Below are 7807 nucleotides of genomic sequence, written 5' to 3'. Positions count from 1 at the left end.
TGGTCCCCACTCATTAAATGACAGTAGCCATTGCTGACACCTAAAAATGCCCTCCCCACTCTCCACTGTCCTCCCCCACATTTTCATACTCCTGTTACTCCTTTTTGCCAAATATTCATTTTCCCAAATTTTCTTATTTCTTTCTAAGAACTAAGAGGAGTAAAGTGCTAATAAAAAAATCAAGTTCTTTCTGGCCGTCACTCTCTTTCTTTCTACTTGGAATACAAGGGTGTGAGGATGTGATATTTGGTGAGGCAGTAGCCATATTTAGACCGTAAGTGTATTTGTTTTCTAGAGGTGCTCTAGCAAATTACCACAAACTCAGTGACCTAAAACAACAGAAACTTATTTTCTCATCACTTTGGAGGCCAGAAATCTGAAGTCAAGATATCAGCAGGGTTGGCTTCTTCCAGAACCTCTGAGTGAGAATCCATTCTGTGCCTCTGTCTTAGCCTCGGCCAGCAATCTCTGAAGCTCCTCATGGACACATCACTCTGATCTCTTCCTCTCTCTTCACAGTGCCTCCTCCTGTTCTCTTCTAAGGACACTTGTCATTGGATTTAGGGTCCATCCTAATTCAGGATGATCAAATCTTGAGATTAATTATATCTGCAAAGACTCTTGACTCTTGATCCAAATGGGGTCACACTCACAGGTTCTGGGTGGACATCTCTTTTGTGAGGCTGCCGTTTCACCCACCACAATGAGGTAACAAGTCCAGGATGGAAAGTCAACATGTGAGAATACCAGAGAAGAATGTTAGAAAGATCCAGGGTTCTCAGTGAGGTTATTCACTCATGGATGGTTCTTGAGCCACTCGTTCAAGCCTAGAGTTTGTCACCTCCAAGGCTTGTGTCAATTAATCAAGAAGTCTTAGAGCAGTCCTTCCTCAGGTCTCTGACTCGAGATTTCACTGTAGTTCATTTGTGGCTTTCATCTAACAGTCAATTTAGTGGAACCTGGCAGATTCAGCAATAAGACAGGGAAATTCAATTTAATTTAAATTACCCCTTTCGGTGGATTAGGAATGATGTGAGAAACAGGAAAAATAAGGGCCCTGTATCATTCAGTGTTGATTTATTTTGACTGGGAATGTTTAATTTCAATTATTCATGGTAAAATTTTGTAGGCAAGCAGGTAATGTGTTCTAGGAAGCTATGTTAAGGGAACACATGAAGCCAAACTACAGCTTATGAGCTCACAGTCCTCCGCGCAAAACCCTTCCCTGGGGTAAGATCTGGAAGAAGGGAGGGAAGAATTAAGTCCTTCTTGCAGTCAGGCAGCTGGCATTTTTTTGTTTTGATTCTTTTAAAAATCACCCAAGTAGCATGTATATTCTCTTTGTCTTTTTAATTTTTAAATTTAATTTCTTTATATATGCCTTAACGTATGCAAAATTTTCTCCAGATGCATAAATGCACTTGCATGTGGTTCCTCTTTGTTTTCCTTTTGCTTTTATTATTGGCTCCCCCCGCTTCCCTCTCTGGTCTTCTGGTCCCCCCTTCACTACATGGTCCCTACCCCCACCTACTCACCCCTGTAACCCCCGATTATGACTATGTGTCTGTCCCTCTCATTCCCCATCTACACACATACCGTGTGAAGCTGTAGCCAGGTCTGCCCACAGAAAGCTCCTCCATGGCCATGAATTGTAAAGTCCTGGATCCTGCAAATGCAGACACAGATAACAGGAAGCCACATGAGAACCTGAGACTCAGGCACCACGAAGGGGAGTCACTCAGTGTGGACGAGCCAGCAAGGGTCAGCTCTCAGGCCCTGGATGGTGGGCCTGGCCAGCAAGGTTTGCAGAGCACCAGTGATATGTGCTGAGTGATGTGTGATGTAACCAGATGCTGGCAGGGCCTTTTCGGGGGATGGGGCAGTGGAAGGCAAAAGCCCAGGAAGCCTCTATTTAGGGTGGCCTCCTCCTCTGGCAATCCCTAGAACCGCCCTCTCTCAGATGTACTCTGTGTGCTGTTCTCATATACTTTTTAGACTCCATGGAGCTTGTGAGTAGGACTGAGCCAGACTCAAGGGCTTCCTCTGTGCCATCTTTGAAGCCAGTTCAGGTCTTCTCAGATTCTGGTATAAGGCCTCAATACAGAGGAGTGTCTTTAAAATGAGTTTGTAGATCAAAACTTGGATTCAAATATTTTTTGCATTCTTCTGTATCTTCCCTTTTTCTTGCTCAAGGAATTCCCTTCAGTGTAACTGGCATGGTGCTCATGCATTCTTCAGTAGTTGTGTGATATTCCATTCCCTTTCCAGGTAATGAGCAGCCGTGGCGCTTCTGGTTTTTTTCTTTCTCTTCCTTTTTTTTCTCTCTTTTTTCTTACTGTTGTGAAAATTTCTGCCAGAAACATTCTTGAACATATGTCCTGAGGCATGGGTGCTTTTATTGCTATGGAATGGACTCACAAGAATAAGATTATTGCAACATGGACGAACCTTGAACATATGATACTATGTGAGAGAAGCAGATTATAAATAATCCCATTTATTTTTTTAAAGATTTTATTGATTTATTTGAGAGAGAGAGAACAAGAGAGCACAAGCAGGGTGAAGGGCAAAGGGAGAAGCAGACTCCCCCTGAGCAGGGAGCCCAATACAGGACTCGATCCCAGGACCCTGAGATCATGACCTGAGCCAAAGGCAGACGCTTCACCAACTGAGCCACCCAGGTCCCAAACAATCCCATTTGTATGAAATATTCAGGGTAGGCGAATCCAAAGAGACAGAAATAGGTTGTTGGTGGTTGCCTAGGGGTGGGTGGAAGGAGAGGAGAATTGGGAGTGATTGCTAATGGATGCAGGGCAGGGTTGGGTTCCTTTGGAGTGATGAAAATGTTCTAAAATTGGTTGTGGTAACAGTTGCACAACTCTGCATATACAAAAACCCATAGGATTGTATACCTTATATGGGTGAAATGTATGGCATGTGAATTTTAGCAAGAGAGCTGTTAATTAAAAAAATAAAAATAAAAAGGAGATCACTGGATCAAAATGTATTATGTATTTTTATTTTAATAGATGCCACCAGACTAGTCCCCAAAGAAGCTGTAGCTCTTCCCATTTCCAGAAGCACTGAATGAGAACGCCCTCTCCCCACAGCCCACCATCCATAGGCCTTACACTTTTTTCCAGTTTCGCCAATCTGGTATAGATAAAGTGATTTCTCATTTTTACTTTAATTTTTTTTTCCTGGGTGGATGTTCCAATAATACTTAGACAAAGTAATAAATACAAGTTTCCTTTCACCTCCTATGTCACCCCTGAAGTAACCATTCTCAACAGTTGGGTTTCCAGGCCCCTTTGAATGCATTTATAAACTAACACACATACACATTTATCATTTTATGATTAATAAATAGAATCACGCTATAATGCTCTATGACTTGTTTTTTTCATATAACTGTATGTTTTTGAGATCTTTCCAAGTTAGTACATACAGTTCTAGCTCACTCTTTTTAATGGCTATATGATATACCATGGTATGGATTGACCCTAATTTATTTAATATTGGTGGATTATATTAAATTGTATCCAGTGTTTTGCTTTTCCCCAAACCATGTCTCAGTGAACAACCTCTCAGTGAACAACAACCTCAGTGAACAGTGTGGATATATTTTCTTTACTGAGGTGCAATTCACATGACATTAAATTAACCATTTTAAAGTGAACAATCCAGTGGCATTTAGTACACCCACAATGTTGTGCAATCATATCCTCTATGTAGGTCAAAAACATTTTTATCACCCCAAAAGAAAATCTCTTACCTTAAGCAGTCACTCCCCGTTCTCCCCTTTCCCGAGCCCCTGGCAACCACCAATCTGTATTCTGTCTCTATGAATTTACTTATTCTGAATATTTCATATAAATAGAATCATACACTATATGACCTTCTGTGCCTGGCTTTTTTCACTTAGTGCTATATTTTTGAGATTTATCACCATTGTAGCACATATTAGTACTTCATTCCATTTTATGGTTCAATAATATTTCATTGTATGAATAGACCACAATTTGCTTATCCACTTATTCATTAATGGGTTGTTCATACATCTTTGAGCTCATTGAACTAATGCTCATTAATTATGTATCTGGAACTGTTCTATTGCTTTAAATGTAGAAACTCATTTAATCCTACAGCAGTCCTATAATTATAGGTAGGTCCCTTATTCTACCTTATATCCCCAGTCCCAGACATCACTGAACCACTAAATTCACCAACTCTCAATTTGCTTACCTCCTGACTTCCTATGCTATATAATATAGCTCTCATTGCTCAAACCACTTTGAATGAATTATTCTGTTACTTGGAGCCAGAAGCACCCTAATTTTGTCTAGAGTCACTACCTGCCTCCCATCCAGCCCCACCTAGACTCCAGGTTCCATGAGAGCAAAGACTGTGTCATTTGAGTTCATCAGCTCTTGGTCCAGTGCCTGGCACATCAGAGTTGCTTCACCAATATTTGTTGAATGGTGAATGAATAAAGTGCTTTGAAATTGAAGCTAAGGAGACAACAACAGGTTTTGGTTTGAGTACTGAGAGTCATCCTCATTATCATCGGAGATGGAATCTAAAAGACAAGTGGGAGTCCATTGGATGAGGAAGGCCCTCCTGCAGAAGGAAAAGTCTAAGCAAGCCCTGGAGCTGTGAGCCTGTGTAGCATGGGTCTAGCACCAGGGAGAGGGCTTCTGTAAGTTGAAGAAACGGGAAAGGCAGGAGATGAGGTCGGAAATGTTGGCTCAGACACCAGAGTCTAAGGAATGCCATGCTAAAGAATTTGGATGTTCTCCTCAATGGCTGGGAGTGATTGAAGAGTTCTGGGCCTGAAGACGTGTGTCTAGACCAGCAGTATAGAAAAATCCATCTGGAAGCTGGTCAGAGGATGGAGTGGAGGCCGGCAAGCCTGAAGGCAGGAAGACCAATTAGGAGATACATTTATCAGGTCCTTTTTTGTTGCATTTAGCAAAAATCCAGTTCAAATGGCTAAAAGTGGACTGTATTAACTCACTGACCACAGGAAGGGCAGAATTATTATTGGGCTTCAGGAACACCTAGAACCTGGGTCTGGATCACTGCCAGGCCTCCCCTTGGCTGTCCTGGTCTCAGTCAGAACTACAGGTTTCATCTGCTCCCTGGAGACAAGTTCCAAATGGGAAAGGCTTGAAGCTTCCCTCTAGCCGAAGGTGAGGTTGTTGCCCTGGGCAGGAAGAGAAGTTTCCACACGGAAGTGCCAGTTTCCACACGGCTGCTACCCCCAAATGGCAGCCTCCCAAAGAAATAATAGTTGGAGGGACGCCTGGGTGGCTCAGTCATTAAGCGTCTGCCTTCAGCTCAGGTCATGGTCCCAGGGTCCTGGGATCGAGCCCCACATCGGGCTCCTTGCTTGGCAGAGAGCCTGCTTCTCCCTCTCCCACTCCCCCTGCTTGTGTTCCCTCTCTCGCTGTGTCTCTCTCTGTCAAATAAATAAAATCTTAAAAAAAAAAAAAAAAAAAAGAAATACTAGTTGGAACTTTCCACATGGCCTTGACTTTGGGTGGAAAGAAGGCTGGGGGAACAGAGATGATAGTGTCCCTCCTGGTTGACAGGAGGGTGACGTGGTTGTCCTCAGCTCACCCTGTTGTGGCTACTGGCTGAAGGTGTCTGGCAGGCTGGCCGGGGCTGAGGGATGGGAAGGGGCCCTCTGCCAAGAGAACTCACGGGGCCCGGGGTCTTTGCCCACTTCTGCTAGCAGAAGCAGCTCGTTGTGAGCTCAGCAGTTCCAGCCCAGACCCGGCAAGCCAAGGGAGGGGCCGGACCTACGGCACTCCATCAGCCCCAGAGGGAGGGAGAAAGCCAGAGGCCTTCTCCAGACCTGGGCCAAGAGAGGCTCTCTACTGGGAGAGGAAAGGCCCCGACAGTTTAGGGGAAAGTGAGGTGAAGTTGGCAGGGCTGGGAGCTGGCATTGGGGCGGGGGGAGTTAAAGCATGGACCTGAGCTGCCAACAAAAGCTTACCCTACCTGGAAGATCCAAGGAGGCTCTTAGTGGGTCAGACCTTTGGGTTATTTTTAACTCTGGATCGGGTTATAGAAAGCATTTAGCCCACAGTCTGCACAGCTCTGGAAGGCAGACCACTGTGCTGGCGGGAGCCAGCAGGAGAGGGCCCCGCAGCTGATTCTTAGGTCACGCTGATGGGCCGCCAGAAGTGCAAAACCACAGCGACCCGAACCTCAGGGACCTGAACCTCAGGGACGACCTACGCCCAGCTCGCTCCACGGGGCCTCTTCCCCTCAGGAAGTTTTGCACTTTAGTAAGAAAGTGGTCAGAGAGCTAGATTCGCAGCAGGAAGAAGGATCGGACACCACCCATCCTGCATGTAGGGCAGGGAGTGTGCCCAGGGACAGAGCTCACGGCTATCCCTCAGGGACAAGTCATCTGGGCGCATCGAGGCAGGTGGGGTCAAGGGCCAAACAAGAGTTTATAAGCAAAGGGCTACAAACGCAGAGAAGTATGGGTGTCAGGGATGGGGGTGGGGTGGGAGCCGGGACTCAAGGCTAGGACACAGGAGGAGGCGGCATCCCCCCCGCCCCCCGACCCCGCCGGACCTTGGAGAATGGGGGGGATTTGCCAGGCACATGGGGAATTGGGGGTGGGGGAGGGAGAAAGCCACAGAAGAAACAGCCTGAGCCAGAAACAGGAGGGTTCTGGGCCCACTGGCGAATGGTGAGATGTTCTTCCACCCATAGTTTATGACTCTGGGAGTCCAGGAGAAAATCCTGGAAGGGTAAATTGTAACTGCCTGTCAAGGAGTTCCAACTTTCAGCCATAGGTGGCCGGAGTTAAGGAAGAATTTGAACAGGGAGTAATGTGGTCTGAGTCACACTTTACAAATGCTTCTTGGATGGCTGTGGGTAAGGCCGGGCTGGCAGGGGAGAGCCTGGAGGAGGAGAGGCTCAGTGGGAGGCTCGTATAGCAGCTCAGGGAGTGGGAAGAAAGAAACAGGAAATGGACAGGAGCCCTGATCTGGGGGTTACAGTAATGTGGGGACGCAAGGCACCAAGGCACAGGGAAGGGAGTTGAAGATGCTACCAGATTTGGGGCCTAAGGGACCAGGAGTGCGGGTGGCTCCTCAAGAGGACAGGGAAGGCAGAGGGAAGTTGCAGGGAGAGCCCGCAGGTTGATCTGGGTGTGGGATGCAGTCAGGCTAGAGCCTTGGGGGTCACCGTGTGGAGAACAGAACTCCTGCCAGATGGGGTGAGGTGCCCAGGGAGAGAAGAGAGGAAAAGAAGACAGGGAGGCTGGCAGAGATTGCTCACTGTTGCCAGGATCCACTGTCCCTAGTTTGAGCTGGGCACCTGACCACCCAGCTCGAGATGCTGATTCCCAGTTTCCCCCACAGCTTGTTGTGGCCTCGTGACCAGGTTCTGGCCAGCAGGAAGTGAGTGGGAGTGGTGACATGTGCAGCTCCTAGGTCATTCCTTTTAAAAAGGAAACAGTTTCCTTTCTGCCATTCTCTTTCCCCATGTCAGCAGGCTGGGACACTGGGAGGCAATTCTGAACATGGAAACATGGATACCCGGGGGCACCTGGGTGGCTCTATCGGTGAAGCATCTGCCTTCGGCTCAGGTCATGATCCCAGGGTCGTGGGATCGAGTCCCACATCGGGCTCCCTGCTCCGCGGGGAGTCTGCTTCTCCCCCTGCCCTGGCTCATGCTTTCTTTCTCTGTCTCTCTCTCTCTCAAATAAATAAATAAAATCTTAGAAAGAAGGGAGGAAGGGAGGGAGGGAGGAAGGGAGGGAGGAAGGAAGGAAAGAAGGAAG

General features: G+C 46.8%; 1 long non-coding RNA gene across 1 annotated transcript in view; it reads right to left on the bottom strand.

The window, feature by feature from the left end:
* Positions 1-362: 362 nt before the first annotated feature.
* The window catches only part of LOC145721149 (uncharacterized), a 19472-nt gene continuing 12027 nt past the window's right edge, over positions 363-7807 (bottom strand). Inside the window, exons 2-3 of the long non-coding RNA XR_014144614.1 lie at positions 1597-1666; positions 363-959 (exon numbers count right to left, since the gene is read on the bottom strand). This is a non-coding gene — a long non-coding RNA (uncharacterized LOC145721149). The remainder of the gene's footprint in view (positions 960-1596; positions 1667-7807) is intronic.

Source organism: Leptonychotes weddellii, chromosome 4, assembly GCF_054177405.1.
Source record: "Leptonychotes weddellii isolate Sample4059 chromosome 4, ASM5417740v2, whole genome shotgun sequence".
Taxonomy (NCBI): Eukaryota; Metazoa; Chordata; class Mammalia; order Carnivora; family Phocidae; genus Leptonychotes; species Leptonychotes weddellii.
The sequence above is the reverse complement of the archived record's forward strand: the minus strand, read 5'-3'. Positions and strand labels throughout refer to the sequence as shown.